This window comes from Balaenoptera musculus, chromosome 12 (genome assembly GCF_009873245.2).
Source record: "Balaenoptera musculus isolate JJ_BM4_2016_0621 chromosome 12, mBalMus1.pri.v3, whole genome shotgun sequence".
NCBI classification, from domain to species: domain Eukaryota; kingdom Metazoa; phylum Chordata; class Mammalia; order Artiodactyla; family Balaenopteridae; genus Balaenoptera; species Balaenoptera musculus.
In genome coordinates this window covers 64,261,048-64,284,609 of record NC_045796.1, presented here as the reverse complement: position 1 = coordinate 64,284,609, position 23,562 = coordinate 64,261,048, and positions in this window count along the sequence as shown.

Sequence of the window (23,562 nt, the reverse complement as noted above, 5' to 3'; positions counted from 1 at the left end):
AAATTAACATAATTTATATCTCTGTAAAATTATTTAATGTGTTCACAGAGATAACTGAATTATAGCATAATTTAGAAGTAGGTAGAAATTTAGCACATGAAACAATAGTATGAATATAAACAAAAGCTAATAAAGTCTCTAATGCAATGAACACATATAAAGATGAGTGTAAGCATGGATGCAATTTTAATTTTTATCTGCAAATAATAAGACAAAAATATCATTGTTTACATGGATCATGACATCCATAAAAACAAAATCAATGTATAGCGGAAGCCAAAAATAGATAAGAAATATATTTCCTTGGAGGGAATATATGAGCATATTCACACAGACTTATATAACTATATTCTTATGCATCAAGTAGGTATTACTTGTAAATGTCTATTCAAATCTTTGTCATTTTGAGCTCCTTATGACTATCACAGGAGATTTCAAAGCCTGAAGTATTTGCTATGAGGTCTGACAAGGTCATGAGTACAAAAGATTAGAATATTCATTATATATTGCCTATGTTTGTGGATATGCACAGCAATTAATGGCTCTGATATTCCAGCTTCTCTAACCCATTTAAGGATTGTGAGCCTCAGTTGAAACACATTGACCCCAATTCTCCTTTCCCATCCTTTGCTAACAGTAACCTTAGGTTTCTTCCCACACCTCCTGGCTGCATTCTCTAGCCATAGGGTTCACTTGTGAGGCATTTTCCAAATAAGAAAGACTCATTGCCACTCTGAGAAACAAATGAAATTAAGAATATAGCAGAAAATTTACTTTATTTGGTCTATCACAGTTTAATCTTCAGCTCTAATAGTTTATTTGCTAATCCTACTACACTAAATTCTTGCAGAGGTCTTTATTCTGTAATGATATTTATATCAGTGCCCGCAAGCAGTGCTATAGTTAATGGTCTGTTGTCATTTCCATTATAAACTCCCTATTGCACAAGTAACAGGAGAACCAAGAACCTGTGACTTTCCTAGCTGAGGGCACATTTCAATGCTCTTCTAAATTACAGTATTAGCCAGAGCACTTTCGTGAGGCAGTATTTTCAGGCAATTTAAGAAATAGCATTTAAAGGGGAAAAAAGAAATCAAAGTTCTACTCACTATCTTAGCAATCAAATAAATATCTGTAGGTAAGTTTTGTTCTGTTTTTGTAGTTTCTTAAACATGTTATACATATATTTACAAATAATAAACTGTTTTGTGTCATTTTGCATTATTGAGATATTGTCTTTAGCATCTGGTTTCAATTAAATACAAAATAAATTTATAAAATGAGGAACATTTTATATTTATGCTTAAGTTTTTAAACAACCTACTACTGTATCGAGGGAGGCATGAATGAGAAATATTACTAACATATATTTTATGAAAGACAGTTTTGTAAAGTAAACATTGGAAGGGGCTGATAATTATATTGCAATGTGGTTGAAATGGATAAATATAACCATAATATTCTTTTCACTGAATAAATTATACAGCTGATTGTCTCATTATGATGTTACAGTCTTGCCTTGCTTAATGGAACAGAATATAGAACCAGTAGTTCTGGTCTCTTCTTGACTAAGCTGCTATGGCTTCTGTGGGATGACAGCTCTTAAGAGAACAGTCTTCCCTTAATAAAATTGGGATAGTCCACAGTGAACAAGCAAAAGAAAAAAAATACAAATTAAAAAAATACAATGTTAGTATATTTATTTAAAATAAGTGGCAGAAAGAAATGTATTATATTATACCAACTGTACCATTAATTATAAAATGTTGTAAAAAATAGAACATGGAGAATACAATGTGTTTAATTTTCAAAGATTAACTTATCTCATTACACAATTCTAGGATAGGACAGAGGACACGTTGCTGAGGCTCCTGGTTCATTGTAACAATTGCCCTGTTCAGTCTTCCCTTCTCTTCTCTGCTTCCCCAAGTCAGTTTGTCTATGAGAACCTGTGAAGGCACAGAACTTCACTAGCTTGTGGCAGTCTCTGAAACAAAATGCAAACCTTCTGTGAATGAGTCATTTTGAATAATTTGTTTTATGATTTTTTTCTAACTCTTAAAACAAAGGCACTTAAAAATCATAGGCATTTTTGTCATATACTTTTGAAATTTATTATATACCTTCCTGTATGTATAAAGAGAGCACATTGAAAACCATTTAAACTGTCATTGATGATTCAGTCAGAATTTAAATTATTGTCTTGTGATCTAATACAGTAATGCCCCCAGGGCATATTGAGTTATGTAAGGCTGTTTGCCATTATGTTAAATGACCTTACACTGTGCTGTATTTGTAGTTCTTATGTTTTGATTTTGTGGATATTTTTTGTATTTTCCTCTGATGCCTGGCTGGCATATTTTACTGCTCTCCCTGAAACTGTTAGTCTGTATTTCAATTTAATTTAATTCAATCGAGTTTTATGTTATTTTACAGTTTAAAAATTTAATTTAATTTTACTTTGCTTCTATTCTACTGGCAACCCAGAAAAAGCTGTTAGGAATTCACGGAAAACAAGATTCCATAGCTGCGAATAAGAACCTGAGTACATTTAGTGCTTGAGCCTTTTTTCATATATTGTGTGACATGAGTTATGACTCTTCAAAAGTTTTCTTGTTCATACTCCATATACTTTGTCTGTATATCTATAATATATGTTTGGAAAATTACTGAATGCCAGGTAGGTGAGTTGTTATATTACTGAGGGACAAATTTTAAATATATTAAAATATTAAAATATTAATAGAACCTTACAAAGATACCTTCAATAATTTTATTCATAAAACCTTTAATGGCTGTTTTGGGGTTTTGTATGCATTTTAGAAGGTAGTAGATATCTATCAAAGCTCCCCTCCTGCATTAAAAATAATAATTAAAAATATTAATAATTTGGTTGCAAAAAAATCTAAGGAAACCTAATATCTAAGGTAATATGTGATATAAAATATATAAATCTAAATTTTTTCATGGTAGGATTGCATTGGCAGTTATTGAAAATTGATATCACATACAATGATAAGAATAATGCTAGCTTACATGTATTGAGGGTTTACTGTGTGTCAAGCACTGTTCCAAGTACTTGTCATTTAGTAACTCTTATAAGTCTCACAACAAACCCTAAGATGGGTTACTATTCTTTTAAATATAAGGAAACCAAAGCATGAGTGAATATGAAACCTTCCTACGATCCCGCAGGTAATAAATGGGGAGTCAGAATAGACGATATCTTAAGTCCTTGTGATAAGAATAGGTAGACTTTTTTTCCTCTACCTCTCCAAGATGTTGTGAACTGAATACAATCCACTAATTCCTTTGCACCATCTGGAACACATTAGCTAGATGACTCATTCTCTCTCTGTCTTCTTCCTCATTCCCACATCCTGTTCCTCTCCAAATCTAGAATCTTGAGATTTAAGGAAAGGATCTAGTAAGATTTGCCCTCACTCAGTCCTCTCTTGGCTAGAAAAATGCATAAGATTTTACTCAGTGGGAGCACAGAGGGAGGTCAGAGAATATTGAAAATATGGAGAGAAATCTGTATACACTCTCTCTCCCATGCTCAGAAAACAAATACATATTATTTTCCCCCATGAATGGTTCATAGAAACATTTCTCCACAGAAGTATTAAATGAGGATCTCCTGTGATGAGATTATCAGTATTCAATTAGCTGAGTCAGTCCCTCTCACAGAGAAAGTTTTAGAAGAGACATTAATACAGCATGTGTTAATTGTTTGCATTATTCTGATAGACAAGCTACACTTTTACTGAAGTACAAACAGCAACAGAAGTCATGCTTTATTTTGAAACTGATCATTTCTGTGTCACTATTAATAATTGTTAGTAGACACTCCCTCTATGTGTCACGTACTGTGCTGAGTAATTTATATATGTCAGTGCTCACCCCAATCCTGAATATTAAGGTAATGAACTTTCTGATAGTCAAGAGTCTTCTCTGTGCTTCTAACCACTGCCCTTTACTGCTGTTTACTGCCTTAACACTTTTATCACATAATCAACCAGTCTCAACCAACAAAAGCAATTGTAATATATCAGTAGTTTATTAAGTTATCACCATCTCCCCATATTCCCTGCTTACACTGAAACTTTTCCTTTAAGGGAGAAGTAACTATCTTGGCAGAAATAGGAATCTCAACCATCAAAATCTGCATTCTCTTACTGGAAAGCTTAACAGTATTAACCTAGATATAGGACAAAAAACAAAACAAAACCATATTTAGAATGGTATTCATTCATTTTCTTCCTCTTCCTCATAATAGAAAAAGGTTCCCCCAGATTGGAAGTTTGGGGGAAAAAAAGAGTTGGAGAAAATATAAGCTATACACTGAAGCACTCTCTGAGAAATGGTTTCAAGTGCCTCTTTATCCAAGGAGGTCTCCAAAATACGAAGACAATTAGATCTGATATAAGGTTTGAAATATAACAGTAAAGAGAACAGTGCCATCAGGAACTCTGGGAGGGGCTGCCTCACCCTGGCCCCAGAGTAGAGATGGTTGCATGGGCTGCCAGGGGCAAAAAGAGACCCAGATGGATCAAAGAGATAATGTTCAGAAGCCACCAAATGTTCTGCCTCCTAATTTTATCTTTGTATATGGCTTCATATCTATCCTAGCTTGTGGTTCTGTGAAGAGCAAACTGGTCCATCAGTCTGATAGATAATTTAGTCATAGCTCAGAATTCTTACCTCTTTTTACTGAAACTGTAATCTCTCTCTGTAGGTACCAAACATGAAAGCACAAAACTGGCTACCTTATCTTAAAAGAAAAGGGGAAATAATTAGATGAAAGACAGTGAATTATAGCAAAGAATATTATGTTGATCCTGAAATATCTATATTCCTTATTTCCAGTTGCCTGGATTCTGGTGGTTATGAGGTAGCCCTAGGTATTCCTTTCCTTGACACACCTAGCCTGTCTTTTTTATGCAGTTAGAAAAGGGGAGCCAAAACACTAGGTTTTGGAAGAATAGGTGGCAAAGGTGTAAGTTATTTTTATGGCTCATTTTTAATAAATTTTTGAGATATAGTGTAAAGAAAGGCCAATATGGGCTGCAGTCTTTTGTTTGTTTACAAGTGAGGGATAGAGAGAAGAAGCAGAGAAAGTCAGGTTAGAACGTGAAGGTGCCTTTGATTAAGTCCTGGCCTCACAGAAGGTGAGGGAAATGCCAAAAGCCAAGGTTATTTGCCAGCTATCTAAAAAGGCGGTCCAGTGGGAACAACCAACTTCTTTTTTATTTTTCATGCCTTGAGTCAAAGTCGGTTGCCTTGGTTACTCAGGCCCTCTTTCCCATCTGGGACAAAGGGAAAACAAACTCAAGTGTGTCCATGCCCTAGGGGAGCCACATGAAGGAAAATAGCCTCTTGTTTGGGAACCAGCTCTAGTTCCATGTACCTACCAAGTGGACTTTAGTTATGCAGTTAGGTTTCCTGAGAGGAAAATCTGTAGTTCAGAGAAGTAACAGCAGCCTTGAGGCCTGCTTTTCACTTTTTCTCAGAATTCTCAGGATACTTGAATAGTAGGTGAGATAAGAAGGATATTGGGTAGAAATAGGTCATGATATCTGTTCTACAGGCCTCTCTGTTTTCTATGCCTGGGGATCTTGCTTGCTAAGCAACCTCACAAGCAGGGACAACTAACTAGTCAGAAACCTGACAAAACAGTCTTTATGAGAGGAGGAATGGCATACCTAAGCACTTCACCTGAAATAATGAGGAGGAAAAGAAAACCTTAGTTCAGTTGTCTTGCTTTGCCAAGTTTTCCTGAGGCTAACTTCTTAATGTTATCTTTAGCAATTTATTTTGTTTAATTATCTAGTTCCATTACAAAGTGCAATGACTTTGCTTTAAAATGCACTTAAATATTACCTTCAAAAGTATTATTTACTATGTTCACAGAAGAGTTTACTTTCTAGGTTTTATAATATTCATAGAGAATGATGTATGCTTGTTTGAATTTAATTTAGGCTGAAGGAGTAGATAAAAACGGAAGTTGGCAAAACCCACAGGATAGCATTAAGAAAATGAGGCAGAATAATACTGCCGATGAAATGCAAATCTTTCAAAGTCCATTAGAACTGTTAATAAAGAAGAGAAGGAAAAGCAACAACTGCCTGACTGAGGTAAAGAGAGTGCAACTCACCCACAAAGGCTCCGAGGGCCCGGCCTTTGACTAGGTATTTTTAGACTTTACAGACTCAGGAAAGTGTCTTAGATCTTCATTAAATAAAGTTAATGTACACCTTTTGCAGGGTAAAAGACAAAATTAGAATTTTTCTTCTGTAACAGTGATAATTACCTGTTCCTGTAGCTATGTGACTGAAGAATCAGGTCAAAGAGAAACATTTTATTGGGTTTTCCTTATTTTGAGATAATTCTGAAATCCACTATGGTGTTACAAAGAAAATCACATCTAAGTATTATACGACTTTTTAACAGAAAATTAACAGTGTAAAGAAAGGTTTCAACAGCTCACTCTGTCAGTGGTAAGATCTCTGGTTCTGTGTGTGAGCAAGACACTTTATCACTCCTAGATTTTTCATATTGGAGCGTTTATTTAGAAAATGTGATGTCAGTGGGAAAGGCAATGAGTGAGTCTCGTGACAAACAAAATAGAAGTAATCTCTTGATTCACTCTACGATTTAAGTTAATCCAGACATCAAAATAGGTACTTAAGAAGACACCTGAACTCCTTCAATCTAGAAAGATCCTGCTGATTAAATACAGCTGTAAGAGACTGATTGTCTTATTTGCCTGAACATCAAGTTGACCAAATGCGTTGAATGCTCAAACTGTAAAAAGCAATGTAGCAATGAAAAAGTTCAAAAATAATAGACAAGTAGGCATCACCTTAAGTTCACAACTTAATTGGGGACAGAGAGCATATGCACGTGGAAATAAACTCCAGCATTATTACATCTCTTTACTGACACAGAAACTAAGTATATATGTGCTAATGGGATAATTCTCCTCAAGCTGCTTACTAACTTCCTAATTTCCTAGCTTACTAAGAGGGAGTGATTTTGTAAGTGACTTTGACGTTAAAAACAAACTGGTTCAATAAGAAATTACTCAGCTGGATCTGTTTTTGTTTTTGTTTTTTTTCAGTTGCCTATTAGCACATTTAGGTAAGATTATTCTATTACCTGATTGCTGTCTGTTGCACTAAAGACACCTATTACTCTGCTCTTGCATTGCATGTTATGTTGGCTAAAGTATTTATGTAGCTGTTTTTACAATCTTGTGGTGAAAATTAACAACTGCACTTATACTGTCAGCACACACGCAAAACCAGAGAATCTCTCTTTCCTTCTACTACTTTGCCCGTCAGCCACATCTGTGCTGGTGACCTGCTGCAGAATGAGCTCTAAGTAAATCTGTAGCCAAAACTAGCATTTATATTTGGAATCTCATTGACATTAAGTTAAATTTACTCTTATGAAATCCTATTCTCCCATCCTTCCTTTATGCTAAAGTATAAATAGCTGATAACTAGCTATGGCTGTGTTTCTCAGACTGGATTTGCCAAATCAGGTATTCAGCTAAGTCAAATTTCCATAATCAAATAACCTGAGAAAAACTACTATTTCCTCCTTTTGGATAATCATAATGCATATCAGCATATGTAGGGATCGACCAGTCCTGCTGTAAAGAAATTTGTTTATCTTCACTAGGGCAATGTTTTCCGAATATGATTCATCCCGTAGCATTTTTATTTTGCAACGCTTCTTTATGCTTAAGAATAAATCTGAGGAATACAGTTAGGGAAAGGCCGGAATCAAGACTAACCCTTCCTGGGGGTAGAAGGTGAATTTTCAAGTCTTGGTCTATCATGGAGAAGAATGGAGTGGGAGTGAGAGAAGAGAAAGTGGCAGTCAAGGCTTCTCTTTATCATTGACAAACTGCTCTGCCTAGATGTAGACAAACTACTTTTGTCACTCCATTGTGGTCTAGAAAGCACTAGGTAGTCATTACAGAAGGTTCTCTCAAGATAGAGAAGTGTCTTTGGTGAGCCCTACAGTGAAATTTAGCAAAAAATTGCAAGCAAAATTGCAATTGCAAAAAAAGTATTAATTATTCTTTAAACACAGCACCATTCTCATTAAAGCCAACTGCATTGCAAACAATTGAAAGGGCACAAGTGTGGCCAAATGGGAAGGAACTTTGGATTTACAATGTACAGAACTATTTGAATACTTACTTTAACACTTTCTAAATCTAAATCTCAATGTTTTCTCCCCTTTACGTGTATGTATAATTGGTAAACAAATAAAAAACTGGTATATACTATGTGGTAAATAAGTGCTATGTTACATGTTTTAGTTCTTTCTCTGAGATAAAAGTATCATGGAACTGGAGATTGAAGAAAATGCTACTAAACTTACATGAAAACTTAGGTATAGAATAAAAAAAGAGTAGAGTAACAAATGATTCACACAGTTTATAAAAAGTGAAAATGATAAACTATATTTTTAGAACAGTTTTAGGTTTACAAAAAAATTAAAAAGGAAGTGCAGAGCTTTCCCATATACTCCATATACTGCATAGCCTCTCCCATTGTTAACGTCACTCACCACAGTGGTACACTTTCACCAAGGATGAACCTACACTGACAAATCATAATCACCCAAAGTCCATAGTTTACAGTACATTTCGGTATTGGTGTTGTACTTTCTATGGGTTTGAACAAAGGTATAATGACATAGCTATCATTATGATATCACGTAGAGTGTTTTCACTGCTCTGAAAATCCTCTGTGTTCTGCCTGTTCATCCCTCTGCCATCAACCTCATGCAACCACTGATTTTTTTTTTGTTGCTGTCTCCATAGTTTTGCCTTTTCCATGTCATATAGGTGGAATCATACAGTATATAACATTTTCGGATTGACTTCTTTAACTTAGTAATATGCATTGAAGTTTCCTCTATGTGTTTTCATGGATTTGATAGCTCATTTCTTTTTATCACTGAATAATATTCTATTGTCTGCATGTACCACAGCTTATTTATCCATTTACCTACTTCAGGGCATCTTGGTTGCTTCCAAGGTTTGGCACTTATGAGTAAAGCAGCTATAAACATCCATGTGCAGGTTTTTGTGTAGACATAAGTCTTCAACTCCTTTGGGTAAATACCAAGGAGCACAATTGCTTCATCATATGGTTAAGAGTATGTTTGGTTTTATAAGAAACGTCAAATTGTCTTCAAAGTGGCTGCAACATTTTGCATTCCCACCAGCAGTGTATGAGAATTCCTATTGCTCCACAACCTCACCAGAATTTGGTGATGTCAGTGCTCTAGATTTCGGCCATTCTAATAGGAGTGCAGTTATATCTCATTGCTGTTTTAATTTGCATTTCCCTGATGACATATGTTGTGGATCATTTGTTTATTTACCACCTGTATATCTTCTTTAGTGAAGTGTCTTTTAAAATCTGTAGCTCATTTTTTAAATGGGCTGTTTGTTTTCTTAATGTTGAATAATCTTTTTTATTAAACCTGAAATACCAGCGTGGCCACCATAGCATTGGCTATGAAATGTTATAACGGTACTGCTCTTACTAATAGACTACAAAAAATACTACACTGCTAGTATTTCAGTGATCCATAATGGGATGATGTTTTTAAGTATAATATCATGTGATTCTTCACGTGAAAAGAAGTTTGCGATGCTTTGTCTATCATCAAGGGTACAGAATGCCAATAATAATTGAGAAGCTGGCAATACAAGAAAATGTGCTCAGTTTATAGTGAAAGCTACAGAGGCATGTGAACAAAAACGTGTTTGTGTGTGTGTGTGTGTGTGTGAAAAGTAAAGCAGGCATCCAGCATTGTAGAGAAGTCCACTGATATGAACTTATTTACTGAAAGTTTGAGCATGGTAATTGAAAATGCTCTCCAAATAACAGTAAGGCTATGAAGCAGGCAAATGCACAATGTTCTTATTTCTGAATGAGGGTATTTTGGTTTTGACATAAAATCTTAAGCTAAAATTTTTTTCTAAGTATACATAGATCTGTAAACTGAGGCATCCACCCATTTCAGTCAAGATTCTAGTGCACAAGTAATAACCATATAATAATTATTATGAAAATCATTTTACAAAAATCACTTAGCCTTTTAACTTACAGGTTATATTAAAATATAACTGGAAACCCATTCAAACTTAAGAAAATTATATTCAACTACTTTATTGAGGCAGTGAAAATTCAGCTCCTATTTCACTCAAATGAAGCCTCAGGCTCAACTAATTAGGAGTTAACAAAGAAACATATAAGCAGGAGATTTGTGTGGAGGGCAGTTAGGGAAAATATCTCCCAGTGTCTCATAGGGAAGGGACAGTTTACAGATTTCTATTTAGGTGTGATGCCTTCTATCCACAGTGCCTCACCTACAGCTAATTTTTTGTGAGATTCACAAATGAACAATGTTTCTGATGGATGAAAAAAATCTGTGGACCACATTAAGAGCTATGGTAAAATTAATGAAGCCACCTGGTTTAGGACAAGTTAAAGGATGTGCTGTTCTCCACAACATGTCAATGAAAGAATCAGAATATTAATGACAAAAGGAACTTTACAGAAATCCCTTCATTTTACATATAAGAAAAGAAGATCATAGATGAGAAAGTAGTGACAGTGCTTAGATTAGAACTTTCATCTCTTGGTCCCTAAATTCTTGAAAAAGGAAATCAAAACTTTCAATATTTAACCCAATCTTAACTTTTCACTTATTTATGATTCCTCTTCATAAAACATTAATTACAAATTTTCTACTCACTTGTAATGTACTTGCACATTCACTTTGTCGGCCTTCTTTTCTGAAGTACTTAACTTGTCACTTCTTAATTCTGAGATATATGAGACCTTATTATAATAATGAATGAAGAAGATATGGTTTATATATATATAGTGAAATATTAGTCATAAAAATGAATGAAATTTTGCCATTTGCAACAACATGGATGGACCTAGAGGGTATTATGCTAAGTGAAATAAGTCAGACCGAGGAAGAAAAATACCGTATCATATCACTTATATGTGGAATCTAAAAAATAAAACAAATTAACAAACATAACAAAACAGAGTCATAGATAACAGAAAACAAACTGGTTGTTGTCAGAGGGGAGGGGAGTGGGGGATGAGAGAAATAGTTGAGGGAGATTAAGAGGTACAAACTAAAAAAAGAGAGAGAGAAAGAGACCTTTACTATAGTTAAGATATTTAAGATATCTTAAATGCATTTTTATATTTACATAAACAATCTCAGGACCTCCAATTGCCACTATTTCACATAAAATACTGGATTTGGATTAGCCAGTATTATTTAGACTAGATTATTTAGAAAATAGGTATGTTAACTTCTCATTTTACTATCATCTTTATTCTTTTACTGTCTCCATATTGTGAAAATATTGGGGGCTCCTTGAAGGAAGTATGAGCTGTATACTTTTGTCAGTACCACAAAGTGCCTAGCAAATGCCTTAGATCTAGTAAAATTCTAATGAAAATTTCTTATTTGATTGACTGACTCATAACCTTAAGTATATATGCAAATCTTCTTTTTCTTCCTTTATTCTAACATGCTTAAGCATTGGTGTTTTCTTTATTACCCATTAAGATATGAATTGTTCTGTAACAACAATGGTTTTTATAAAATACACATACATACACACACACATATGCATTTTAAACTTAAAGTCAGAAACAAACAAGCAAACAAATAAAAGGCATAAGTGATTATCTTACTATCTCTAAGGATAAGAAAAGATTAAAAATAACAACAAAAATTAACTAGCTATAACATGCCCATGTACCCATGATAAGTTCCCAACTACATTATTGTCATCTAAAGGAAAATGTACCTTGGGAACCCAAGTGCAAGTGGTTTGACTGAGATTTCTTAGAAAGTTAAGATGACTTCCATACCTTTTCCAAATAATTCTACAGTGTTTTTTTGTTTGTTTTTTTTTTTCACAACTATTTTTGAGATGGTGCAGCTGCAGCTGTAAGCATAACAATAGTTCAGCTTACTGGCATCTATTTCCTGATTTAGAAGCAACAGTGAAATAATTGTCAAAACTTGAAATGGAAAGCATACAAGAGTTGTACATTTCAAACTTAATATGAACCTATTTAATTATTTTTTCTTTTAAGAGTAATACTTAAACAGTTTCTCTTTGGGAATAGCTAAATTTGAATTTAAAGATTTTGTGGACTGATTTATGTGGAATATTTTTATTCTTTTATCTTTCATTATAATGACTTTGATATAAGAAAAGAGTTAAAAAGACTTCTCTGTGGCATTTTTATACTTATATAACATAGCTATTATAAATGGTCAATACAAATAAATGATAAAACTTTGAAAAGAAAACAAATATATTTTTTCCTAAGAAATGCTAATTATTCATATTATATTTGAAAGTCATGCAGTTAATTTCCTTATTAAATATGCTAATAAATATGTCATTGAAAACAACAATGTAAAAAAACTCCTAAGATTTTTCTTTGAATAATTTTCCAAGAATAAGCCCTCTGATATTTTAGAAAGTGTTGGAGGGAAAGGGCTACATAATGCCAAACAAAATATTGGAAGGAATAAAACACAATAATGTGGATTACTTTAAACTATTGAAGAAGTGGATTTATTTGATTTCACTATGTACTCAAACTAATATATGTCAACTAAAAATATATTTTCTTTTTTTTGTTTCTAATTTTAAGTCATAGATTTATATATTGCCTATCATATAGGTCTTACTTATGTTTATAGTAAACAGTTAACATAAATGCTTACTATACGCTATACACTGTGCTTAGTTGTTCACATAGATAATCTCATTTAATTTTCACAACTTTTCTTTATATATTATTACTTTCTGTATTTTACAAATGAGAAACAGGTAGCTTATAGAAGTTAATACAACTCATATGTGATAGAACCAGAATTCTAACCATGTTTTTCCATGTTTTCACAAATATAGACTAGAGTTAAATTAGCTTGAGTAAAATAGAAGTAAACATATTGCTACAATATGCTTTCGTATTAAAGCATAATAGCTTTTTACAAGTATTTTTTGGTATACTTTAAATATGCCATTTAATTGACTAGAGTTCATGTTGGTGGATGGTTTACCTTAGCAGCTCAAGTACTTTTTAGAAGTTTTCTTATTTCTATTTGTTGTTGTTTTTTTGTTTTGCCCTTTTTTCGAGCAGCGCTTGGGGTGCACATTCTCTCTTATCTCTTGGTGTTTAACTTGCTAAAAAACCTGACCATCAAAGCACTAAGTTAAATGTTTAAATAATACAAAGAAAATTTCAGTGTTCTTTAGAACTACTATCCAATGTTTTGAAGCAGTAATGCTGTTAATGTAAGTCCCTTTGACATAGTAAATGTAATCCAGTTCTCTCCAACTGTAGCTAAATAGTGACATAAAGAAATCCTTGTTTGTATGTGAATCACTATTCCAAATAAATTTTTCTAAAGTGATTTTATCTCATGAACTCAATACACTATTGAAATCTAAATATACCACACTATTTTTTATGCTTTGATGAATAAAGCTAGCTTTGGGGATCTTCCAAAGAATTCTGGAACTAAATGAGATAGCTGCTAGAGTCATAGTGTAGTTATTGACAGATAAATAGGGTTCATTCATTTAATGATTCCTTAAACAAATATTCATTAAGTGAAAATTATACTGGTCATTGGGATAGATGCTAAAGTCACAGTACCAGTCTTCAAGATGCTCAGTCAACTGTGGGGCAGTGGGGATGGTACAGAGACTGTTATAACTGACTGAGATCAATGCCATGGAGAAGTACAGCTTAGTATGATTGAGGACCAGGGAAAAAGTTTTGGGGGAGGTGATGATAAAGCTGAATCTCTAGCAGAATTAATTAGAAGTTCATCAGTAAACAATGAGATGACTATTGTGGCAGTAGAAAGCAGAACACAGAATGAAAAAGAAATAATGAAAATGTATACAGTGTAGAGGAGTGACAGGGAGGCTGGGAAGGTAGGCATAGTTCTTGTATGTCCTGCCAAAAAGTGGATTTTACCTAAGACTACAGGGAGTGATTGAAGGAGCTATATAATGTAACTAATGTAAAAAGATGTTTTAGAAAAATCAGGAAGTCAAGAGTGTGTAGAATGAATTGAAGGAAAATTAAAGAGGAATAAGGAAAACAAGTTCTGGAAGTAAGACATACTTAGTGGGAGAGGAGAGGAAGGCTATGTTTGAGGGATATTAGTATGTGGAAATGGCTAGAATTGCTGAACAATTGGATGTGAGGGATGTAGAGATGCAGGGACCTGGGTTGACTTCTGGGTTTCTAGTTTTGGTAGCTGGATAGAGGAGGAAAAATGGAGCATGTTTGAAGCGTACAGGCAGTGATTTAAAATGTGGACAAATTCATTGTATAATGGCCAGGGACCTTCCAAGGGAGATCCAAGGGGTGATGTACAATGGATAGCTGGGAAAAAAAAGTGACTACTTCAAAAAGGAACTTTGAAAAGAAAAATTCCACAGATAAGTAGAAATGGTAAGAATTTCTTTTGTTTGTTTTTGTTTTGATTGATTTAATCTATATAGAAAAGATAATCATTAATTTAGGAATACAATATTCTCAATCTTGAATTGTTTGACCCCATATTTTTATTATGTCTGTACAATTTTTAGGAAACCTGAAATTGACTACTAATCAGGTATACCATATGCAGTTTTGTATAGTATTAAACTATCTCAGATGGTAGATAATAAAGTAATACTCTGTGCTTGCTATTGGAATAAAAACATACTCCTGAAGAAATTAGGTAGTATATTGAGAATAATTCAATGTAAAGAAATGAGTTAGTAACATGATTGCCAGCTCTAATGTCATTACCTTCAGTAACTCTTGAGACTATCTCAATGACAAAGTCCCCTCATTAAATCTTCAAATATTCCTTGGAGCAGGAGAGATTTTTGCCATAACATGTAGACCCTAATTTGAGAGTAACATGTTTATCTGGCAAAAGTCTGACTCAATGTTTAGAGTCATCTCCTAACTACCTTATGGTTCATCCTTATGAAATCCATGTACCACACATCTCAGCGAGGTGTGTTTACTAGAATATCAAACTCAGCCCAAATCCATCACCCTTCTTTCAGCGGGTCAGTAATATAATAATCTCCATATGGGAAGGACAGCACATTATTTGACTAATAATATAAATTTATTACTTTCTACATAAAAATATATGTAAAAATATGCAGCCTCAAAAATAAACCATTAAATTTTTAATCCTACAGAAGAAGTTATTGAATGATTCCTCTGAAAATATTTTAACAAAACTGACTTGAAATTCTTTATAGATATCTCTGCCCTCTGCAGTAGCACTGATACTGCAGTATCAGGCAAATAAAGAGTTAATAAAGCCAAATAAAAGTTACTGAGAATGTGATCTTAAATAACAGATTACTCTTTGAAAATCAACTTTGCACTATCTCTAACAAACTACAAAGTTTATGCAAACTAAGAATACTGCAAACTCAACATTAATCAAATTACTCTATAATTAATGTTATCAGCCTTACCCAGAGTGTAACCTACTAACCTTACTTTCAGGATTTATATTTTCATTCTGCAGCCACTCAGATTACAGCTTTTTGAATTATATTTTATTTTATTGTATAACATAATCCCTGATATTTAAATTATCAGTAATTTTGAGAAGTTTAAAAGGCCATTCCCTCATATCTTACGATGGGAAATTCGGTAAATCTTCCTTCTCAAACTTTTATTTTCAGTATGGTTATGGGTATTGTTGTTAATGGAAGACTGAATATTTGGTTCCCCAAATGCAATTTTACAAAAGTGTCCATGGACATTTTAAACTGAAAGAAATGGTTATGTATACATTCTTTCTGTATGGAAGGATGCCCTTCCTCAAATACAATCATGGCCTCATTTAATATACTTTAGAAATAAAAATTACTCTTTGATACAACTGAATTATTTGCATTCTAGACAGTCTGGTGTGATTTGTCTATAATAACTGACCACTTTCAAAACACGACTTTTTTGAAGTGAAAATGCTTAATTCATTGTATAATTGTTTTGTAACTAGTTAAAATTTACTCTAATGGAAAGTTAAAAATGTTCATAGATATTAAAAAACAAGTATATGTTCACATCTTGTGGTACAGGACTTGTAAATTCAATTGTATTTGCTCCTGGGAAGATAATAGCTCTTATTGGTAAATGTCATTATATTGGATGCTTTTTTCTTTTGCTAAAAAAAAAATAAAGGGGGGCAAACAAAGAAACTATTAGACATTGCCATGGGAAGCTAAATAGTACAGATGAAGAAATCAGTGCGTTTGCTCTCACAAACAGGTTTACGAGGTGTGCTGGATTTGGTCTCATTAATTCAAAGTAGTGAGAAAGTACTATAAGTAAAGTTACAAACATGCTGGTAAATAAATCAGACCAAGATTAAAATGATTTTTTGGCTTAACAGAAGGCTATGTTATACATACATTCATAGTTTCAAAACACATTCCCCTATTAATTACGATCCAGTAAAAAAACATCTTATGTTTTGGTTGATTACCTGGTGTCAGACTATGATGAAAACCTTAGAAAAAGAGATCTATTAAATAACACTTTCTATTGCATTAGAAACTTGAACACAAAATAGACAGCCAATTATAAGCACTGTTTTTTTTGTGTCTCATTCATTTTTGCTCTTTTTTATTATTGAAATTAATTTTAAAATTAATACTATATCTTATCTTACCTCCCATGTCTGCCTGTTGATGGAGTGAGAAAAAGGACAGAAATATTAAATAGAACTTAAAACAATATTGGCAACCACCCTAATGATTATACATTAAAAACAAATCAACTCTACCTCATCTTCTCATTTAGTGACTTAATGAAAATAGGCATGACTTAGCAGCATAGAAAAAAGAGACCAAATGCATTTATAGTTTCCTCAGTAATACTTACAACTAAGAATAAAGTGTAGTGTGATTTTTATCTGTGTAATTTTTTTGGTAGTTCCATAATTAGAATAGAAAAATATATAATTAATGCCTGTGTGGGTAACAAAGTTTAAGATTAATAAACAACATTAATAATATCCAGGATGAAAGGTTGAAAGCAACAGCCACAGCATATGATCACATTTAAATTTATGATGCCTGCTAGGTTATACAGATGTTTACTTTCTGTTTCGTATCCACTAAATAGAAAAGGAGTACCTCAAGCTTGTTTAAGATATTTCCTAGGGCAAGTGTAGGTTATCATAGAAAGAGACCCTGGGCATTTCTTTTTGTTTTGATTAAGAGGATTAAAAATTATAGATTGTTCAATATGAGTACCTTTGTTATTTTTGTTATAATCACCAATTGGACCAGAATGGATCTGTGTCATGTGTTTTAGTTGAGACCAAAACTACCACTTTGCTGCCACCTATTTCCTTTTTCACTATGTTCTCTCCACAGACATTCCAATCCCTGTCCTCAAGTTGCCAAATTCTCACCCTGAGTGTCATTGCCATCCTATAAGAGCTCTCAAACCTTGATTCAACTCTCCAGCTTGCCCCTTGACTTAAACATTATGGGAACCCCTGGAAACAGGCACACCTTTCTCCCAATATTTTTTTTTTCCTTGAAGACCAAAGACGGCTGGACTTACAATGACTTGATTTGACTCCAGTCTAGGCTCCGAATAAGCCATGAAAACTTAGGCAAATCACAATATGATGCCCATCTTCTCTTGGGCCCTTTAACTTCAGCTGTACAATTGTTTCACCTTATTTTGGCAGTAGCATAAGAACAAATCTCTGACAAAAGCATCGACTTCCAGGCAGTTGCCCTGCACCTTCCCACTTACTCTGAGGTTGGTTCACGTTTGAACTTTTGTCCTTGCACTGGTCCTTGTCAACAAGCTTCATGTCCTGACTTTACATTTGTTTTGTTCTCCCATTTGACAATTTTTTGGAAGCCCTCTTGGATTTCTGAGATTTGGATTCCTTCTTGGCTTTTGTTTTGGCATCTTCTGCTATCTGTAATGACAAATCCCCTTCTTAAGTACTAGCTCATGGGAGCCCCAACTAACATCTCAGTCCTAATCTTTTTTGTCCTTCCTTGGAGTTTAACCTTTATTATATGTAAAATTTGTGTGTTAATGTAGAAAAATTTCTCTAATTCTGAACATACCTGTTGTTGTTGTTGTTCTTTATACATAGTCAAAACTATTTCTGTTGGCTCCTGGCATGCTGCTCTGAAGGATCTTCTTGCTGTAACATAACTAGATACTGGAAGAGCACACTCTTTAAAGCAACGAGATAGAAATGTTTGCAAGAACACAATGCAGTATAAAAATGGGGAAAAAATCATAAGACCAAGTGTTACATGGAAGACAAAACATGCTCATTAAATGAATTTATGGAAAGATTCTCAACATAATTATTAATTGGGGAAATGCAAATTTAAACCACAGTGAACACCATTTTTATATCCCCTATACGGTCAACAAACAAGGAGCCTGATAATACCAAATAATGGAGAAGATGTGGATTAAAGAAACCTTTAATACATTTTGGTTAGAGTCTAAATTGATGTATGTACTTTAGGAAAATAGTTGCCATTACCTTAATATTCACATATCCCTAATTTACCAATTATGGGTGTTAAATAACTGTTCACAAATTTGTCCAGAAGAATATATAAAACAATGTTCACAGTAGCAATTTTTGTGATAGCAAAAATCTGGAAACAATGAAAATATACATGACAAAAAGTAGACAAATAAATGGTAGTAGAAACATACAATGGGAGATTATACACAAATAAAAAGCTTTGAATAAGCTACAACTACTCACAACAATACAAATAAATGTTAAACTAGCATTTATCGGGCAAAGTAATTGCCAGAACACTACCTATAGTAAGATATTTTCTAATAAAGATCAGAAACAAAATAATATTATATTGCTCAGCATGCATGTAAAAATTATAGAGTTATAAGAATCACAAGGATAATAAATACAAAAATTGAGATACTGTTATGCCCTGTGGTGTAGGTAAGGAGGGGTGGAAGAAAATATGCAGGTAGAAGACAGTTACTTGGTGATGTTCTTGTTGGACTTGGCAGTGAGCTCCTGGGAGTTCACTATATCATTATTCTTGATAAACTTGCATACATGTTACATAAATGTGTCAAATATCATGTTAAAATATAAGAAAGAAATATATGTTTTCAATAAAATTTCCCAGTCCCTATGTAAGAAATTTCCTTTACTGATTTTCATATGATGAGTAATTGTTTGCTTTTCTTCCTCCAATTTTATTGAGATATAATTGGCATATTGCACTGTAAAAATTTAAGGTGTGTGGCGTAATGACTTGACTTATATTATGAAATGATTACCACAGTAGGTTTAGTTAATCCATCACCTCATATAGTTACACAAGTTTTTGTCTTGTGATAAGAACTTTCAGGATCTATTCTTTCAGCAACTTTCAAATATATCACATAGCATTGCTGACTATGATCATAATGTATGTTTACTTTTATTTATGTTTTAGGAAGTTATAATTCATAGGCCTGAGTATTAGCTACAAAGAAGATGAACACATACTTACTAATTTGACAGGGTAGATGTTTTCATCTTCTTAGGGATTTTAATTTATAAGCAAACACCTTTTAATTTTTTTTTCCCATTTTTATTTCTATTGCCTAGTACTATACAATGCCTCACTAAGCTTTGGATAGAGGTAAATATAATGATATAGTTAGTATAACAGTAGACAGTACTCATTCAAAAGAATTCTTTTGAGCTCTTCTTTTAAACTTTAGATATATTTAACAAGACAATGTTCATTTTATGTTTGCTTCAGAGTAAGCCCTTTGCTGTCAATATGACAAAATCAAGCCAAATGCTGGCTAGTTGAGAGCAGAATCATTTATCCTCTACTGCATATCAAGGAAAGTTAAAGAAAGACTCTAAATTCTGACAAGGCCTTTAAAATACTTGTAACTGACCAATGGGTAGAATGAAAAAAAATGAAGTATTTTATTCAATAGCACCAAAAGAACTCAAGTGACTGTTAGTGAATGCTTGCTGGATCAGACAGTACTGTCATTTTCTAAGAGGCACTTAGATTTTTAGAAAATAATCTATGTGAGGACTTGCCATTGAACAAATTACAAGAGGAACCATATCAGGCCCAAATGATTGCCATTAGATGCCATTATCAGCACATCACTGCTCAGGAACACATGCTGGGCAATAAATTTGCTTCCTCCTCTTGTATTTCAGATCTTTATGAATGAACAACATAAAAAAGTTGGAAACAACTCATGTTTTGGGATTAAAAACATTCGAACCAAAAAAACCAAAAAAATACATCTCATGAACCCAGCCTTAATTTAATCTTAACCGCATATCCAAAAGATTACATCTCCCATTTCCTGAGTTCTCTTAAAGTTGCTGCTGTAAACATGTTATAATCTTTTGACACTTCCCTTTCTTGTGATGTGATCAATTACTCCATCATTCCTTTTTTAGAAGGGACTTATGGGTAGGTAAGTCTGTTTATTTCTTATAATTGTTTCTTAAGCTCAGCACTGTGCCCCACTAATTGGGTAACTGCAGCACATAAATATAACCTTTCTTCATGAACTTTTACCTTTTCTTCAAAGCAACTTTTCCACAGGTCAAGGGTAAGTGACTGAAGGCACCTAGGGGATGATGTAGTCTTGCCCTATATCTTTACCCTGGCACTAATGGGCCATCGTTGTAATAGGAGTATGATGGATGACCTCTGCTCATCAGAGGGGTTGACACACTCTTATTTTCCTATCCTTAAATAAATACAAATATTCTGTTAGAAAATACATAGATTTACCTTTTAACTCTTAATTTTCATGAAGTAAAAAATGAAATCAAAAGAAGCCTTAGAGGGCTCACAGTGAATCATAGACATTTCTGGCTGTTCTGACATAAACATAGATAGGAAGAAAAGATCCTGAATGGTGGGTGCCATGGCACTTCACACATAAGTTTGTGGTTTTTCTATCAATCCAATCAGCTGGCTGCTCTAGTCTATAATCCTCTCACCCTTAGTGTCTATCAGAATCAAGTCTTGGACCATTAAGCCTGCTAAGGAAGGAGCAATGTGCTGTCCTAGTTTGCATTATAATAGGGGTTAGTAAGCTTTTTCTGAATAGGCCATAAGTTTTTTGTCAAAACCAATCAACTCTGTCATTGTAGTGGGAAAGCAGCCATTGATGATACTTAAAGGAATGAGTGTGGCTATGTTCAAATAAAATTTTATTTGTGAGCACAAATGTGAATTTCCTATAATTTTCCTTATTCACAAACTATGTTCTTTTGATCTTTTTTCAACCATTTAAAAAATGTAAAAACTCTTCTTAGCTTTTAGGCTATACAGCCACTATGGAGAACAGTATGGGGTTCCTTAAAAAACTAAAAATAGAGCTACCATATGACCCAGCAATCCCACTACTGAGAAAACCATAATTCAAAAAGAGTCATGTACCACAATGTTCATTGCAGCACTATTTACAATAGCCAGGACATGGAAGCAACCTAATGTCCATCAACAGATGAGTGGATAAAGAAGATGTGGCACGTATATACAATGGAATATTACTCAGCCATAAAAGGAAGTGAAATTGAGTTATTTGTAGTGAGGTGGAAGGACCTAGAGTCTATCATACAGAGTGAATTAAGTCAGAAAGAGAAAAACAAATGCCGTATGCTAACACATATATATGGAATCTAAAAAAAAAAAAAAAGGTCATGAAGAACCTAGAGGCAAGATGGGAATAAAGATGCAGACTTACTAGAGAATGGACTTGAGGGCACGGAGGTGGGGAAGGGGAAGCTGGGACGAAGTGAGAGAGTGGCATGGACATATATACACTACCAAATGTAAAATAGATAGCTAGTGGGATGCTGCTGCATAGCACAGGGACATCAGCTCGGTGCTTTGTGACCATCTAGAGGGGTGGGATAGGGAGGGTGGGAGGGAGGCTCAAGAGGGAAGGAATAGGGGGATATATGTATACATATAGCTGATTCACTCTGTTGTACAGAAGAAACTAACATAACATTGTAATGCATTTATACTCCAATAAAGATGTGGAAAAAAAAAAACAGGCAGTGGGCTTGTTTTATAGCATTCTTTATACATACACTGCCAATGGCAGTTGAGACATACGGTAATATATTCAATTTAATGCAAGATGCCATTGTTACCTTAATCTAAGCTAGAATAAACTCCTCATTTGCATATTCACACTTGCATATCATGGATTTCCAACAATAATGTATTAACTTTTTGAAACTCTCATATTTGCTTCCTATCAGTCAAATAGAACATGAAGGAAAATTTTAAGGGCCCTCTTTAGGAAAAAATTGAAACCAGCAACTTTCTCTGAGATTCAGTGGTGATATGTTTTGCTTTATAAATACCCTTAACTAACACTCATCCAGGAATGATGCACAGGTGTGGTGATTAGCCATCTCTTCAAAGAATTTACATAATTTTCTTCTACACTATAAATCGGGTCACTCTTTTAAGAAACACCTACCAAGTAAATTTCAGAGTTAATATGCTAAATCTATATTCAGGAATCCAATATCTTAGAGATACCTCTGATTAAGTAATGGGCAAGGTATTGCATAATTATGGGAGGGCTGGGTCGTGGTAGGGATTCCCCTTGTTAGTATTCAGCTGCTTTTAAGGATGACACTGGATATCAGTAGTTACCTATCTACTCATAGCTCTGGCTTAACAGTACCCTTGTTAAAATCTTCTTTCCTCATATACTTACTTAATTTTTGACTTTTGCAAATTCCTGTATGTGGACCAGTGATCAGAAAACTGTTCATAGCCAGATCACTGATCTGAATGCCATACTCTAATTTTCTAATAAATCAGTGGGCCACCATTTCATAATACTTGCCAAAGATGCCAGGATTAATTCTGAAATCATGTAAGTGTTTTCTTTAGTCAGCCTTGGGTGTCCTTACCCCTTCCTTTTGCCTTTATTTGTTTATTTCTAATTGTCTCTTGTCATCCTACCTGACTATGATTCCTGTGCATTCTCCTTCCTCTACCTTCTCTGCCAACAGATACAGTGATTTCTTTTTATTTAAAGCTTATTTGCATTCTCACCTGAAAAAGTACAGCATCTCAGTAAGTCATGCTTCCCACTGAACCCAATTACTCCCACGGTGCAAAGCAAAGCGGGCCTGAACATCCCACATGGAACAGGCAACATATGTTTGCTACCATCAACACAGCTGGAACATCTGTGTATGAATTCATGCTGTGTGTGCATCACTTTAGTTGCACACTCTTATATGAGACTGAGAGGATGTGCAATTAGGAATAAGGTTTACAGATAATATAACAAAGAAATAGGGGAGTAGATTTGAGAGATGTGTTTACCTAGTGACTGCAGCAGCTCTGTTCTGCTTTCCTGGTAGGACTAAGGTAACTGCAATTACTCATTTAAA